Genomic DNA, 18,064 nt, shown 5'->3' with positions numbered 1-18,064 from the left:
TAATCAATTGGGAATGAGGGTGTCAACCCGATAAGGACTTTATCTGTCACTGCAGAAGCCTATCAGGCTTCATAACACCAGTCAGGATGACCGATCAGGATAATGTTATCTGGATCAATCAAACTGCAAATATAGTTTCTTCATTGCATAAATGAGGACTAATCGAGGACGAGACCTGGCACTTTTTCTATATAAGAGCTTTCCATTTGTGCCTGGGAGGCCGCTGAAGTTGGGTTCCCAGAGATAGTTAAATGGTATTCCCTGCTATGGAGGCTGTGTTTCTTCAGTCTGCAAACTGTTTATCAAAAAAGGACAATAAAGTTTCTCCTTTTATTACATGCCAGATTGGGGACATCTCTTGGCAAAGGCTTGATGGCAGCAACCTTTTACTGACAAAGGTAACTTCATAACTAGCTGAAACCTTTGCTTAACAGCTTAACACATTTCCCCAGGACTAAATTTCTTTGAAAATTTGATCTGGCAGCGATAAACAAGCCATGTTGTTTGTTAACGTTGTATATCTACTGTCAAATTATAAGTTTTAATGTAATTTCCATAACAAATCTTATACCAGTTTTCTCATTAATCTGTTCAGTTGCAAACTTTTGACTTCATATCTAACTTGTTTACTGTTAAAAGTATGTATCTTACAAACCTTTCCGAAGCAAGAGTCTACCTTTGCATTCAAATGAAAGCGTTATTAACACACACACTTGAGGGGCACATCAGCTATTATTGGGATACATTCTCTAAATGTATTTGAATGTGGTATGGTCCATCACTTACATGCAGTCCTATAAGGGAAAACTTCCTCTATGCCTGTCTGGACTTCTGCCCTTGGTCCTGCTCTGATTCTTCTGGTCTTCTGAGATCTGAGATCATGGCCCTGTTGGCCAAACCAGTCATGCTTGCCACGTAATGTACCCCCTATCCCTGTCCTAAGTGTGGCAAGTCCCTTTTTCCTCAGTATTGCTAAGACAAAGTTAGAATTGGGATACGGACAACTTTAAAAATAGCACTAACAAAGAAAAATGCACACATAGAAAAAAAACTAAATATAAAGAGGTACTTACAAATTACAAGTTCTTAACTGAAGTCAAGAGTTTGAGTTGACCGATATACATCTTATGGGCATAAACATTACAGTAACAACAAAATTATAATAATGATAACAATTTAAAAAATCACATTAAGCATGTTTTAGGTCTTTTTCATATATTTTCTTATTTAATATTAAAAAAGCCTACAAATGGATTCCATAATTTTAATTTTTTACAATTACAGATTTCATTTTCTACATATCTCAGAGAGATTATATATTATTGTTCACCAGTATTTATACTACTAGTGAATGGTAGCTTGGATTTAAACTTTGATCTGTCTGATTTTACCTCATGACAATTTCATGGGATTCCTCACCTTGCCTTCTAGCTGCCTCGAATGTAAAGCTAAATGTTCAGTTATGTTTTTAAGGAATACTATTTGGGTAGTCATTGCCATTGTCAATCTCTAAATTCTCTAAAACATGCATGCTAATTCTCTAAAACATGCATGCTAATCTCTACAGGGATTGGGCTCTCAGCACTTCTAAGGTACAGCTACTCTGGCTTCTAAAGCTTTTCTCTGGTCCTGATCCCGGGGTGAAGAGGACAGTTTCTTATCTGCTGTCCTACATTCTTTCTTCTGCCTCCCCAAGTGAGAGTCTCTCTGGTCTTGGTGCTCTCTTTTGATTTTACCTCCTCTCTGACTCATTCTATTTTTCTGATGTATTAAAAAAATCTGTTGAATACTTATAATGTTTCAGACCCCTTTCATTCTAGCCAGTTACTAAAATGAATGAAGCTCAGTCTCTTCTCTTATGGTCCTAAGCTGTTTGTTGTTCATATTTTTTAGCTGCCAGGTTATCTCAATTGATGATAGCATTATAGATGAATACACATTAGAGATCATCCCACTTCCTTACACAAAAAAGAAAGCAAAGGTTCAGAGATGTCTGACTCAACCCAGATCCCAAGACTAGCAAGTAGGTGAAGTAGATATTGTACCCTTTTCTTATTACATCATATTCCGAGTACTTTCCACTTTGCATTCCTTTCAATTCAATCACCATTTCCTGGAACCAATCCACTTCTTTTCTGCACCTTCCAAAGAGCTGAGCAAACTACGTATATCTTCTGTTTCAAAGTTCCAACCTCCTCTTGTTCTTACACAGAGATCAATTTTCGTTTCAGAGGCAACCTTTGGCTCTTATTCAAATTGTCTGCAGAGCACAGCCAAGTGAGATTTTGAATCTCAGTGAGAATCTAACAGAAGTGTATCAACTCTACTATGCATGGTGTTTCTTCTTTCCATGGCTTACAGAGGAATAATTTACCACAATTTAGCATATAAAAATGAGTTCATATATTTAATAATAATAATAAGATGATAATTTCATCAAAAATTATAGAAACATTTTTCCTTTAAAAGTGGGGAGAAGGGGCTATTTAACAGTGTTCTAGATTGATGAAGCACATTCTTAGTTGGCTCTTACTAGCTTTATTTTGTAAATTGAAGCAAAAACAAAAATTTTTAAGTTTTGCAAGAAAATTTAGTGATAGATCTAGACAAGAAACACCAAGAGAAGGAAAAATAGCAGAACCTAAAGCAAAGTTTATCTCCTTCACTGATTGGAGGGCTATTCTACTCACAATGTGATAGGGATTATCCTATCTCTTTCTCCTCTAGTTTTGAAAGAAACTGCAATTCCAAGAGCTCCAATTTCAGGAAACTCCATCCTCCTCCACTTTCAAAACTAATCCCCAGTGGCAAAAGGATACATTTTTAACCTTCAGTTATGATCTCATCTGTCCATATCCTGCCACCACACTTCCAAATTCCTGTTGAAATTGTATGAATCCAAATACTTAACTGAGATACTCTTGTGTATGCAAGCAATGTTCTAGGCACTACAGGAAGCTCCAAAGAAGTCTGTCTAGCCCCTAGGAAGTTAACAACTAGTATTGAAAACCCCTGGAGAAGACATAATACAGAGAAATACAGAACAATGCATTTGATACATTATTAAAACAGAGTAATTGGTTTCGGGAAGACATTTACATGAGTAGAAAAATTTTTAAGTTTTTATAGAAATGTAGACTTAAATTGTGTCTTTTTTTTAGAGTTTATTTATTCATTTTTAGAGACGGAAGGAAGGGAGAAAGAGAGAGAGAGAGAAACATCAATGTGCGGTTGCTGGGGGACATGGCCTGCAACCCAGGCATGTGCTCTGGCTGGGAATCGAACCTATGACACTTAAATTGTGTCTTGAATGGTGTCAATGCATAGGTATAGATCACTGAGAATAGCCTAAGTCTTCCTAAGAAAATAATGCAAGACTGGCAAATTCTGGGACAGTCAGTAAAGAAATAAGGAGAGTATGAATATATATTTTTGGTCATGTTGTACAGGTATAAATACATAATTTATATACTTTTAATCTCAGGTACAGGCTGCTGTGAGTTAATAATACTTTCTAGTATACAGCAGGTGCATTAACTGTCCATGCACACACATCTTTCTTTTTCCATTTTATTACTTTTCCCTTCATCCTTCATTTTAACTCTATCAGTCTCCTCACTGCAAGCACCATTATATTTCATTTAAACTCTAAATTCAGAGTTATCTCTAGATATACATAGTTCCTAAAAACATATGTGGTACTGTTTTATATGTATCTGTTTTTAACTTATATATACAGCATTTTACTATGACCTTCATTCAGTTTGTAATTTTTAAGTAAATATTCATTCAGAGATTCACTGATGCTGCTCTAATACTAGTTTATTGTTTCTGAATGTTGAATAATATTTTACCGTATGCATACACCACATTTTGTTTACCTATTCCACAGTGATGGGCACCCAGTTGCCTCTAACCTGCTACCACAATGAGCATCTTTGTGCCTGTCCCCTTATGAACCTGGACTCAAGTTTCTTTGGGATGCATCCCTGGAATGGATTACTGGATCTCATTCATTTCCAGTAAGTAAGCCCAAATTGTTCTTTACAATGGCTGTGCTAATGTATACTCCTATCAACATTGTGCGAGAGTGCCCATCTTCCTATATCTCACTAATAGCTGACTTACCTCTAATTTTTGCCAATCCATTGAAAGTCAAGAGTTGGGAATCTCTTCATATACATGCTAATTGAAATTTGGCTTTCAATGAATTGCATAGTTTTATCCATATTTTATATCGGGATTATGATCTTTTTTAATGGATTTATAAATTCCTTATATGTTCTAGATGTTAACTTCTTGCTAATTTTGATTATTTAATTTTTCCAGTATGTTCAGTATCTGATAACTGTTTTTGGTGCCTTTCATTAAACAGAAATCCTTAACTTAATTCTAATAAACCATCAATATACTGTCCTTAAAAATTGTTTCTTTCTTTAAGAAAGAAAATGTTCCTTAAAGTTTTCTTCATTTCCAAATTATAAGGTTATTTGGTTACATATTCTCCTATTACTGTAGCCAAACCATGATCCTCAGAAAATAGAGACAACTTTAGATACAGGCTAGAAAGCACAATAAAAGCATTTCTCTTTCATGTTATTGTAAATCTAAAAAATTCAAATAGAAACCAATGTTCAGAACTTTCTGAGAACTTGTGAATTTTTGCTTTATTGAGAAAAGCCAAATGTTTTCAGGTGCTTCTTCCCCCCGCAGGAGAAAGAGAAGAAGGAAAAAAAGAGAAAAAATCAAGAATCCTTCCCCCCCAGTTCTCCTTATTATTAATCATTGCAGCTTCCTAGGGCCTTTAAAAGAATTTACTTTAAAATGTTGTGAAGCATCACAAGTAAGTATTATATAATGTTGATGATGATGTGAAGGTATTTATGCTAAGGACAAAAGAAAAATTCTCCCATTATAAATCATCAAAATGAATCTCTTGGCACTTTTTTAAATAATTTTAAAAGGTTTAAGGTTCTGTTTGTAAAAACAATTATTAAATACTATCCTTTTGGCAGTTACTTTTCAATGAAAACAGCTATATGAGAATTCGTCTTATGAGCACATATTCATTACTAATATAATTGATTACTTGGTTTTGCCTTTAAAACAAACAGGAAGTGAAAAATTAATGCTCTAATTTTTATTGTGGATGCACATGCATTTAGAATTATCTGCCATTAACTATTTATACAAATGCCCACTTTTGCAAACCTGTATGCATTTCTATTCTAGAAATGTTCCTTGTTTGCAATTTTACATTGAAAGTATACATTTCTATTTACTTCCCTCTTAGTTAGAATGTAAACCGAAATTACAAATTTGGTATATTTCTATCTAATCTTATCATATGAATCTAACAATTGTTTGCTTGCAGTTTCTAATAAACATAGAGTTGCTTAAGCCTATGTACATTTTTGTTTTGGAGCAGCTAACAGATAATCAATAAAATAGAGATGAGTCTGCTCTGGCTCTGTTTTCAAATGTAATAAAGTTTTTATATTTTTATAAGAAAGAGAAATCTGCCCTGGCTGGCGTAGCTCAATGGATTGAGTGTTGGCTGTGAACCAAAGTATCGCAGGTTCGATTCCCAGTCAGGGCACATGCCTGGGTTGCAGGCCACGGTCCCCAGCAACCGCACATTGATGTTTCTCTCTCTCTCTCTCTCTCTTTCTCCCTCCCTTCCCTCTCTAAAAATAAATAAATAAAATCTTTAAAAAAAGAAAGAAAAATCTCAGATGATACAATATTAATATTCATAGAAACTTAATTTATATATAATTCAAGAAACACTAGTTTTCAAAGAATACTATAAAAAACTATCATAGATCCATATACTGGCTACTGTAAATAATGCTGCAATGAGCATAGGGGAGCTCATGTTCTTTTGAATTTGTGTTTTGCGTTCCTTCAGGTATATTCCCAGAAGTGGGATCACGCTGGGTCAAAAGACAGATCCATTTTTAATTTTTTTGAGATATCTCTATAGTTCTTTCCACAGTGGCTGCACCAGTCTGCATTCCCACCAACAGTGAAAAAGGGTTCCCCTTTCTCCACATTCTTACCAGCATTTTTTTGTTAATGTATTAATGATAGCCATTCTGACAGGTATGAGGTGATATCTTATTGTGGTTTCAATTTACATTTCTCTGGTGACTAGTGACATTGAGCATCTTTTCATATGTGTATTGGCCATCTGTATGTCCTCTTTGGAAAAGTATCTACTCAGATCCTTTGCCCATTTTTTTAATTGGTTTGTTTGATTTTTTGGTGTTGTTTTGTAAGTTCTTTGTAAATTTTGGATATTAACCCCTTATCAGATGTGTTGGCAAATATGTTCTCCCATTCCATGGGTTGTCTTTTGATTTTGTTGTTTGTCTCCTTTCCTGTGCAAAAACTTTTTAGTTTGATGTAGTCCCATTTGTCTTTTTTATTTTTGAAGCAGCCCAAATGTCAGTCAATAATAAGTGGATAAAACAACTCTGGGATATTTACACAATGGAATACTACTTGGCCATAAAAAAGAAAAACTTACCTTTTGTGACAACATGGATGAACCTGAAGAACATTATGCTAAGTGAAATAAGCCATCCAGAGAAAGAAAAATACCATATGATTTCACTTATATGTGAAATCTAGTGAACAAACTGAACTTATAAGCAAAGTAGAGACAGATTCATAGATGGAGAACAGGATGACAACTATCGGGTGGGGGTGTTTAGGGAGTGGAGGTGTTGAGCAAAATGGAAAAAAGACTAATGGATATGATATAGGGAACCTATCCACATGGCAGCAGTGAATATAGCACAGCCCCTGATTCAGAAAACCAGCAGGAGTGAGTCAGCACACGGGGTCCAGGCCCACGGATAGGTTTTCCCATGGGGAACCTAGGCTGCTTTGAGGCTTGTTTTTTGCTAAAAGTCTCTCACCCTGGATTGAGGCAGCAAATGTTTACTGCATATCTTTAAAGTAACTTCCTAAAATCTGTGCTAAACCTCCCAAGTATGGAGTGTAACCAGTTCAACCACTTTTCCCTTTGCATTTGCAAACATCCTTTTCTTTGAAGTAATTAGCAACATTCTTCCTTTTGTTATCTGTAAAAGGTAACCACCTACAGCAAACCTGTGCATAGTAAATGAGGACCATCCTCCATGTAATGTACCCAGAAAAGCAATAAAAGCCTGTCCAGGCAGGGGTCAGGGCCCTCTCTCACTCAGAGAGCAGCCATGTCATCCCTTTTCTCCATAGGACTTCTGTAGTCAGTGTGAATTTGTTCATTGCAGCCACAGCACATGGGCCCTGCTGGTCGGAGTCCGCATCATATGGACAGCAGTGTGGTGACTGTGGGGGCGGGGAGAGTACAAGGTGATTAAAGAATAATGGAAAAAATACAATAAACTTTTGTGTAAAAGACATTAGTGGATGTCAGTGAGTCTTTCTTTGAAAACTGAAGAGTTCTTAACACCTTCACAGAGCCTGTTATTATTATTAATATCAATGATCCTGTGTAGTCATTGATATTATTGACTATATCAATAACAGGGTTATTGCCCTTCTCCAATTGCCTTTACTGGAAGATACATCCAGCCCAGCTAATGAGAATGTTGGCTGATAACCCACAGCTACTTCCTTCCCTAAAGAATTGTCCTTTTTATAAAGAGTGCTGCCAAACCCTTGAGGTTACAGCTCTCATCATCAGGAGAGCAGCCCACAGTCAGTGACTGACTGACTCTGGGATACAACAGGCTAGCCTTTGATTCAAGGTGGGCTGAAGCCAAACTTCAGATAAGATCATTTTCTTGCTTACCTTTCTTCTTTTCTACTGCACTAACCTGCTTCCCTCACTAAGAAGAACCATCTCTAAAAATCACTTTCACAAAAATCCCCCTCTCCAGTCTCTGCTTCTGTGAAATGTGACCTAAATCCAATTTGTAGATGGATAGTAGTGACAATTTAATGACCTAGTACTGTTATTAAAATTCACTCCAATCTATGCTCAGCTGTACTTGAGTTGATAATAACTACATTGGATATCAACTATTTATTCAGTGCTTTTTGATAATTCTCTACATTTTCATAGGGCATTGTCACTTTTGAGAAAGTTAGCTTAATACTTAATCACTAATGTTCAATAAATATTTGCTAAATGACAGAATAGATATGAGTGAGTAGTGTGGTCTTCAAGCAGTTCTTTTAAGTAGACAGATAGGTTTTACTGAATGCATTAACAGTTATGATTAATATGCTACTATGCATACTGTTTCCCATATAATCTCCTGGTTGGTTGGCTAAACGAAGATCTAGAATTCAGGACTTACATTGGCCCTTTGCCCTTCAGGCTGTAGTTGTGTCTGTTTATTTGCAAGATTTCACATAGTTCAGCTCTAGACATTGTAAGAATAAAAGCTTTTTACCTCAGGGAACTTTAAACCTAGTGAATTGAGCAAGAATATGCAAAGATATAATACACGACAAATAGGAAATAAATAGCATAATTAAGGGGCAAATTGGAGCTCTAGGAAATAAGTACTACATATTCTCAGTAGAGAGATTATTGGAGACTGAGTGTCCAAGGAAGGATTAATAGAGGAGACAGGGCACTGAGAATGGAAGCCCTGTGGCAGTGTACAGTCTATGTGGGGTAATAGGATAGACTTGTAAAGAAACTAGGAGTGCTTGTCACACACACACACAATACACACAGTGCTAGAATAAAGAGTTCAGGTCAAAAGAAGCAGAAGAGCTATAGGGAAAAAAATGTCCACATGGTTTGGAATTGGGGAAGTTTCTTGTAAAAAATGGATTTTATATTTTTCTTTTAGAATATGTAGGAGTTTGACAAGTATTTTAGATAGGGGGTTGATCACAGGAGGAATCAAGGTCAACAATAGCAGGAATGATAATGGCAAAGTTTGAGGACAGTGAGAACATGTTGAAGACAGGACATTAATTATACAAGTATTTCATGAGCATTTTATCATATATGAAAAATTTAAATTAGGCCTAGATTACAGAGGATCATGAGTGCTAGTCTTTCAGATTAAAATTTATTTTATAGGTAATGAGAGATCTTCAGCCTTGGTGATTTGGGGTAGGATGAAACATTTTTTAAAAGTACAATTTTAAATGATTATCTGGTAGAGACAGTGAGTAGGGTGATCTTTTTAGAAGGACATGAAGTGACCCAAACTTAACATGATGATGGTCTAACCTATTGTTGGTAACAGATTTGGTAAATTCAACTGTGTGGTTTTATAATTCAGTGGTTCCTTGAATAACATTGTTTTGTTCAATGTTGTTTCATTGTAATTCCAATGAGAAATCAAAATAAATTTCCAGCCAGGGCCTTGTCTGTGTGGAATTTGTGTGTTCTCCTTATGTCGGCTTGGGGTTTCCCCATATCCTCTGGTTTTCTCCTACATCTCAAGGTGAATCAATGTAGACACCCTTGTCTACATTGTCCCAGTCTGTGTGTGTGAGTGACCCTATGATGGATGGAAGAGCATCCTTTCCAGGATGGGTCCCACCTTATGTCCTGAACTGCCATGAGGGGATCTGGCCACCAGTGACTCCTAATTGGAATAAGTGAGTTGGAAAAGAATTATCTTACTAGTTTTTGTTATTCTTTCATAAGTGCATGTATAACATATCTATTTCAATGTTGAATATTACAAGTGTTTTGGATCTTTATTTAGAAGTTTGGTGATGTCTTGGTCACCAGAAATATACCATAGGAATTTAACTCTTGGTTGCATTGATTAGCCTATGGTAAAATCTGTTTTGTTATATGTTGTTTCACTTAAAGTCCCAGTTTTTCAGAACCTATCAACAACGTTATGTGAGGACTTACTGATTTAATATTATTATTCTCTCCAGGACACAAGTACAGTTGACCCTGGTACTTAAGGGCGCTGATCCCTGGGCAGTAGAAAATCTACTTGTAACTTAAATTGACCCTCCCCATACACAGGTTGCCATGGTTTGTTGAGTCTATAGATGTGAAACCCATGGATATGGAAGGCCAACTGTATATTTCTAAAATATGCATGTAAGTGGACCCATATAGTTTAAACTCTTGTTCAAGGGTCAACTGTCTATAGATCTTCCATTGCCAATTATTCCAACCAGCAGTGGGTACCTTAGGTAGATTAGCTATTAAAAATAGTAGTGAAATGTCAAACAAAGTTCCAATTTATTATTAGTTGGGCTAATTTTCAATGCCAGCATTGTAGAACTATGATAAAGCTTGGTAGCAATCCGTAACATAAGCATTCTATTAGTCAGCTTGGACTACTATAATGAAATGCCAGAGGCTTAAACAACAGAAGTTTTTCTCACAGTTCTAGAGGCTGGAGGTCTGAGCTCAGGCTGGCAGGAGAGTCCAGTTCTGATGAAGACACTCTTCATGGCTTGTAGATGGCTAGCTTCTTGCTGTGTTCTTACATGGAGGAAAGAAAAAGACCTCTCTCTTTCTCTTCATATAAGGCCATAGTCCTATTGGAGTAGAGTCCTATAACATGAATTTATTTAACCTTAATAACCTCCTAAGGGCTCTATATCTAAATGTAGTCACACTGGGGGGTTAGGGCTTGAACATGTGAATTAGGGGGCCCAATTCAGTCCATAGCAGCATTTATTTAGATGTTCTACTGAAGAATTAAAAAGTGATGTATATTGTGTATGTCAGTGTACTGCACAATGACTTCTCATTGTTAAATGTCACCCAAAAAGAGTGTGTGTGCACAGATGACATAGTGAGACAGTGTGCCCTCCCATAACTATATTAACCAAAAAAGGCATAATAAATATTTCAAAGTAGGAATTTACAGGACTCGTCCATGGGTTAGATGCATATTTTCTTTATTTTTTCTTTACATAAGTATCTACTCCCAGAAATATTTACGGCAACTTCTAATAATACCATTAAAATATAAAAACCACAGATATAGAAGTAAAAATATAATAAAAACTAGGTTTAATCAACTACATTTAATACATGCTAAATAGATACTTGAATATATGTATACCAGTTTTATGCAAAACAGGATAAAATGGCTGTAATTATTGAGGATTAGTCAGTATAACATGACTTTCTGGCATTAGTTACCTCAACTGAGAAAAAGAAACTGAGTTACAAAGTCTCTTTATCAGATATTAGGAAGTATTCTAATTCTTTAGGAAAATTCCTCTTAAAACTGAATTATAAAGCAAGTTATTGGTGGTACTTGAGAATTAGAGGCAAATTAGGAAGTTGAGATGACTTGTTCGGATGAGTAAAAAATAGAAATTCTAAATGGAGAAGTAGGGCAATTGGAAAGAAGTTTATTTGAAACAGAAGTATACATTTGGTAATTTATTTATTTTTATCTTTATTTTTTAATATTTTATTTACTTATTTTTAGAAAGAGAGGAGGGAAGGAGGAAGAAAGGGAGAGAAACATCAATGTGTGATTGCCTCTCATGTGCCCCCTACTGGGGACCTGGCCCACAATCAGGCATGTCCTCTAGACTGGGAATCGAAACAGTGACCCTTTGGTTTTGCAGGCCTGCGCTCAATCCACTGAGCTATACCAGCCAGGGCTATATTTGTAATTTGGTAATTTATACTGATGAGAAATTTTTTTAAATGAAAAATAAAGCTAAGTAGGTATTTTCAACACTATATAAGATGTGTCTTCATTAAAGAAAAAACTTGGATTATGTTGCTCTTTAGAAATAAATTGTTAAAGTCATGTTTTTAACAGATATTTCTGTAGCAAGATATGAAGAACTAAAAGTTTTGATGATTAACAAGTCAACCCGTCTGTATGTGGGGTATTACAGAACAATGATAATCAGATAATATTCAGAAGATTGATGGGTAAATTAAATCACCTTTCAGATCAAAGGATTCAAGATCAACTGAACAGATATACATTTCCAAAACAAATGTAGTTTACTATATCAGTCATTGCTTCAAATTTATAAGAACTTCTTAGAACTATAAATCAAATTTTCACTTTTTTTTAAAAGCATCTTGACTTTCTTAACAAAAGAAAAAAAATTAAATGGTAAATCAATAAATTAAAATTTAGTAGTAAAAAAAATACAGATTAAAATAAATATAACCATTAGAAATGTGCAAGAAATAGAGTGGGGAGGAACTGGATGATCTGATCTAAGTGCCTTTATTTGATGTTGTGCTTACAGGTGGGCTGAGTCTGGATGGACTGCAACCCTTGGGGTGGGGGTGGCAAGAATGAGGTTTTTAAAAGAAAAATGAAGGATTTGTTGGGGGGATAGTGGAAGGGTTTATCTCTTGCTCTTTGTGGTAGATACTGGCCAGCAGTATCTATCACCACTGCAGATGCTTGAGATACAAGATAAATACACACAGACTACTGAGTCCTGTGGAGGAATAGGAATGGCATAACCATTCTCTCTAGTGGAGAGTGCACCGTTTTCCCATCCAAGTAGGCTTTTATTAGAAATACAGATATAGTTTATTGATTGCAGTCTGGCAGGGAAGATCAAAAGGAATAGATGACTTTCAAAGGGCTGACACAGCTCACACTGAGATTTTGGGCTGAAATTTTGGGGGTTTATCACTTAAAAGGCTACAGGACCTAAAAGCTAGTTTCATTTCCTGCCCATGCCTTATTCTAATTCAAGAGCATCCTCCAGCAAGCAGGTCTCACAGGATCTTGCATATTCTATGTCCCAGGTATAATTACCCTGGGGGTCTGCTGACTCTGGTCTGGACTGAACCGCCCCTGTTATTTCCGCAGGCCTGAGCTGGGCAGAGGAGACAAAGGTAGCTGGGAGACTTGGATTTCTCACAGCCAGAATAAGGACTCAAGCTTTGTCAAAGCTGAGGCAGCAGGGGTCGGTGTCGATCACCCCCTCATTTCCACAGCCCCATGAGTCTCATCCCTGAGGGCTTTCCCACGTGATCGAATCTGTCTTAGATTCATCCTCTTTTTAAAGAATTGTTACCCATCATTGACTGCCGACCATGCAATGGGAGCTGGCCTAGAACAGGCAGCATTCATGCCGGGGAAATAAGTTTTGTCTTCTCAGTGGCTCCTGGTTTGGAGGTTTCTCACTCAGCCTTAGCCACAGAGGGTTACAGCTTCCTGAGACCAGACAGAGTAGACCCCAACAGCTCTGGACAGTTGCCTCAGGGTTTTAGGATGTGAGTCTCGACAATGGGGTTAGGTTAAGGGCTGGGCTATTCCCAGGTACAGGAAGGTCAGTCTGACCAGTGGCCATTATGGCTGGCATCAGATGTCTATTGTGGGTGGTGGGAAAGAGTTTTGATTAAGCCACGGGCTGTCAATTAAGTTGGAATAACTGAGTCATGAGCAGTACAGCGGGTTGGAAAAGTGGCTTGACTGGGTTGTGGGCAGTCTGGCAGGTTGGGAAACTGGCCTGACCCTTTCAATAATCTCAATTTTTAAGTTGGGAATTATAAACATTCAATAATGTAATGGTTAGCTTAAGGTTCTATTTGTTCAAAAACATTTATGGCTGTAATTTTTCATTTTTTCAAGATTTTACCTTAAGTTCCTAATTGAAGCTTATAGATTATGACTTCAGATACATTTTTGCATCCAGAGTTGAAATAATGACTCTGTGGTTCATAATTTCTAATTTAGCACAGTAAAAAGTAGACATGAGTGGATTTGTATTGCAGTGGATAGCATACACATATGAAATCTAAATGTTAAAGATTTCATGTATTCTTTCTACTGTTATATTTTACAAAGATATCTTACCAGTACCAAGAAGTATAAGAAGTATAAAGCCAAGAAGTATAAAGTAAAATAAACTGTGTGAGTTTTAAATGATTTATCCTTTACAAATGGACCTTAGAGATGAAAAATTTAAAGAGACACTGTATGTTTTTGCTGGGATTTTCTTTTATTTGTTTTCTTTATGCAGAGTGAAGCATCTTCATAAGAAGCGCTTCATAGTTCTTCCTTACAGACAACAGAATGAAATTACAGAATTACTTCTTGTGCTCCAAATGAATAATGAGCACTTGGCCCATTATCCTGTGATGTCTGGCTACAGATCTGCATCATCACAGCTTTTATACAACTCTGGAACAGAATTGACCTATCTGAGGTCAATATGTCTTGTGAGAGTTTATTTAAATTTAATACTCTTTTCTGTGGAAAGTCTAAGATTTTTGTCAGTTTATGGATTTTATATTCTCTTGGTCTTAACTGACTCAAAGGACATAATCCTACTGAATTATCAACTTTACCCAGGTGGTTGGTCTCAATGACCCTGATGTGGAAGTGAGATTCTTTTCTTTAATTCCTTAAATGTCATCCCCATAAACATCTGCATGGATACATTTGTGAAACTTTCACTTTAAAAATAACACTCTGAAACCACAAATTTTGATCATGATACTAAAAACTAAAATATTAAAGATAATTGTTTAGAGAGAGGAAGGGAAGGAGAAAGAGAGTGAGAGAAATATCAGTGTTTCCTCCCTCTAGCATACCTTCCTACCGGGGACTGGGCCTGCAACCCTGGCAAGTGCCCTGTTTGGGAATCGAACCAGTGACCCTTTGGTGTGCAGGTGGGCGCTCAATCCCCTGAGCCACACCAGCCAAGGCAATAGCACTTTTTAATCATTGAAAAGTTCTATATTAAATTAAACCACTCTATCAGATTTTAAAAAATGAAAAGATAAATATTGTATATCCTCTGTATTGTTTTATATATCTCCAGGTAGAACTTTCAAAACATTTAAAAGATTTGCAGGACTTTTCATGGCTCAGTCTAATGAATCACTGTTAAACAGCAGCACCATCTATCCAGGACAATTTGCCCTGACTTGTAGGAATGTGGGTATAATTTGAATGAATTTAATATCATGTTTTCCAACTAAGAGGGTAAACATAGGAGAAGACAGACTAATATGGTAAAGTTTAATGTATTTTATGAGTCCTAGGGCACTAAAAATCTATAGATTTATAAAATTTTATATGAACACCATATTATAAAAATAATGGGATTTAGAAAAACTAAAGGAAGAATTGAGATGAATAATGTTTCACACTATTTTCTTTTTTGCTAGGGAAAGAAATATTGAATTCACTTTTTTATAATCACCATTACTGTTTATTGCATTACAGTCATTTGGAGTAGTTTTGTTTATGAAAAAATTATTACAAATTTCAGATATTTTCACAGCACATACTCCTATAAACATTTGAAAGTTAATTGTAATCAAAAGAGTGGTCATTTAAAAAATTTTCAAGCCCTGGCTGGCATAGCTCAGTGGTTTGAGCTCAGGCTGTGAACCAAAGCATCGCAGGTTTGATTCTCAGTCAGGGCACATGCCTGGGTTGCAGGCCACGGCCTCCACCAACTGCACATTGATGTTTCTCTCTCTCTCTCTCTCCCTCCCTTCCCGCTCTAAAAGTAAATAAATAAAATTAAAAAAAGACCTTCCTCAAATCGTTTAAAAATTTTTTCAATTATAGTTGACATTCATTATTACATTCGTTTTAGGTGAACACCCCAGTGATTAGACATTACATAATCGAATAAGTGATCATCCTGATAAATATCACACCCATCCGACACCATATATAGTTACTAGGCTATTACTGACTATATTTCCTATGGTATTTTTACATCCCCACGACTATTCAGTAACAACCAATTTGTACTTCTTAATTCATTCACCTTTTTCACCCATTCCCCCAAACCTCCTTCCTTCCGTCTGGCAACCATCAAAACATTCTCTGTACCTATGATTCTGTTTCTGTTCTGCTTCTTCATTTATTTTTTTTAGATTCCATTGTTGATAGATACATATTTATTGCCATTTTATTGTTTATATGTTTGATCTTCTTGTTAAAGGAGACCTTTAATATTCATGTAATACTGGTTTGGTGGTGATGAACTTCTTTAGCTTTTTCTTCTCTCGGAAGCTCTTTATCTGTCTTTCAATTCTAAATGTTAGCTTTGCTGGGTAAAGTGATCTTGCATGTAAGTCCTTGCTTTTCATAACTTTGAATATTTATTGCCAGTCCCTTCTGGACTGCAAAGTTTCTTTGAGAAATCAGCTGACAGTCTACTGAGAGCTCCCTTGTTGGTTACTAACTGCTCTGCTCTTGCTGCTTTTAAGATTATCTCTTTGCCTTTAACTTTTGTCATTTTAATTATGATGTTCCTCAGTGTGGGCCTCTTTGGTTTCATCTGGTTTGGGAATCTCTGGACTTCTTGGACTTGTATGTCTATTTCTTTCACCAGGTTAGGGAAGTTTTCTGTCATTATGGTGTCAAATAGGTTTTCAATTTCATAATCTCTCTCTTCTCCTTCCAGCACCCTCCATGATACTGATGTTGGTGTGTGTTAAGTTGTCTCAGAGATTCCTTACACTAGCCTCATTTTTTTCTTTGGATTCTTTTTTTTCCTTATTGTACTGATTAGATGGTTTTTGCTTCCTTAATGTTCTAAATCACTGATTTGACTCTCAGCTTCATCCACTCTGCTGTTGATTCCCTGTAAATTTGTGCTGGGCTTGGAAGTGTCCAAATGAGGTTAAGCTGTGAACCAAGGCGGCTGTCACCAGTGCCAAGCCTGGGTCCACTTAGTGAATAGTACAGGGCTGGCTGAGGCCAGAGATGCTGTTTGTTTGAGAGAATCTAGGAAAATCTGATGCATAAGCTGAGACAAGACATTTGTGTGGAAAAAACACTAGAAACAGCTTAGGTAGGCCCACATGTTGGATGGGACAGGAACTCAGGAAATCATGAGGGTAAGGCAAACAGTGTGAGCCAGGTTGAAGGATCTCAGATATGGTGCCCCCTTGCCAGGTCTGTGTAGGGAGGGCTCATCAATGGAACAACGGCCTCTGCAGCATTTCTGTCTGGGAGAAAGCTGCCCCCTAGCTTGCTCTTGACCTTATGTGGAACAATTCAGTTCCTCCTTGAATGTCTCTGGCTCCCTTCTTTAAAGCTGCTTCCCTGGCACTAGAGCTCAGAGGGAGTGAGTCTAAATAAGTCCATGAGCAGGCCCTTTAAGAGGAACTGCCTGGGGTTCTACAAGTTTCCACCTTTCTTAGCCTCAGTCTTTGCTGGGTTTTATAGCCAGAAGTTATAGGGACTTTTGCCCTGATTACTGTGGCTCAGTAGGTTGAGTGTCATCCCACAAAGCAAAAGATCACCATTTCGATTCCCAGTCGGCTGGTGCCTGGATTGTGGGCCCAGTCCCTGGTAGAGGTGCATGGTCCCCAGCTGGAGTGTGTGTGAAAGGCAACTGATCAATGTTTCTTTCCTCCTCTTTCTCCCTCCCCTCCCTTCCCTCTAAAAAGAAATAATTGAATCTTAAAACAAAATAGAAGAAGAAATTATAGGGACTTCTCCTCCTGGCACTGGAATCATGGCTGTGGGGCCTAGTGTGGGGCTTGGAACTTTATTCCTGAGATATCCCTCCTAATTATTTCTACCAAACAAGGGTGTGGAACCAGCCCATTCCACAGCTCCAATCCTCCTACCAGTGCCCATGTGGTTCTTCTTTAATTCCATATTTGTAGGGTTTCCATTAAGCTTGATTTCTGGAAGTTCTGAATGATGGTTGTTATGTAGCTGTAATTTTCTTGTGGTTGTGTAAGGAGGTGAGTACTGTGTTTAGCTACACCACCATCTTGACCAGAAGTCTAAAGGTGGTAATTTTTAAATGTAATGTTTGATTTGCCCAACATTCCCAGGTCAGCACAATCAAATGATGGAAAACAAGTGGATCACACTGCATGTGTCCCACAAAACAGTATGTGGTTTAATTTGGGTGGACAGTCCCACCTAGGCTGCATTTTAATTGAGTTACACTGCATAGGAATTTAGAACCTAATTTTTATAGGTTATCAAAGCCTTTGCCACCATTATGTAATTCTGTTCTAATATTGGGTGGGCCAAAAAGTTCATCTGTTTTGTTTTTTTTTTGTAATATGGTTCTAGTGGCTCTTAGCTGTTTTTAACTTCATTTAAAGCAATTTTGTTATATTCTATTGTGACAGCTGTCACATCAGTGTGCATTTAAAAAACTTATCAAAACTGGT

The sequence above is a fragment of the Phyllostomus hastatus genome, unplaced genomic scaffold, assembly GCF_019186645.2.
Source record: "Phyllostomus hastatus isolate PE091 unplaced genomic scaffold, TTU_PhHast_1.1 phas_contig_65, whole genome shotgun sequence".
Lineage (NCBI taxonomy): Eukaryota > Metazoa > Chordata > Mammalia > Chiroptera > Phyllostomidae > Phyllostomus > Phyllostomus hastatus.
Note: the sequence above shows the minus strand (reverse complement) of the source record.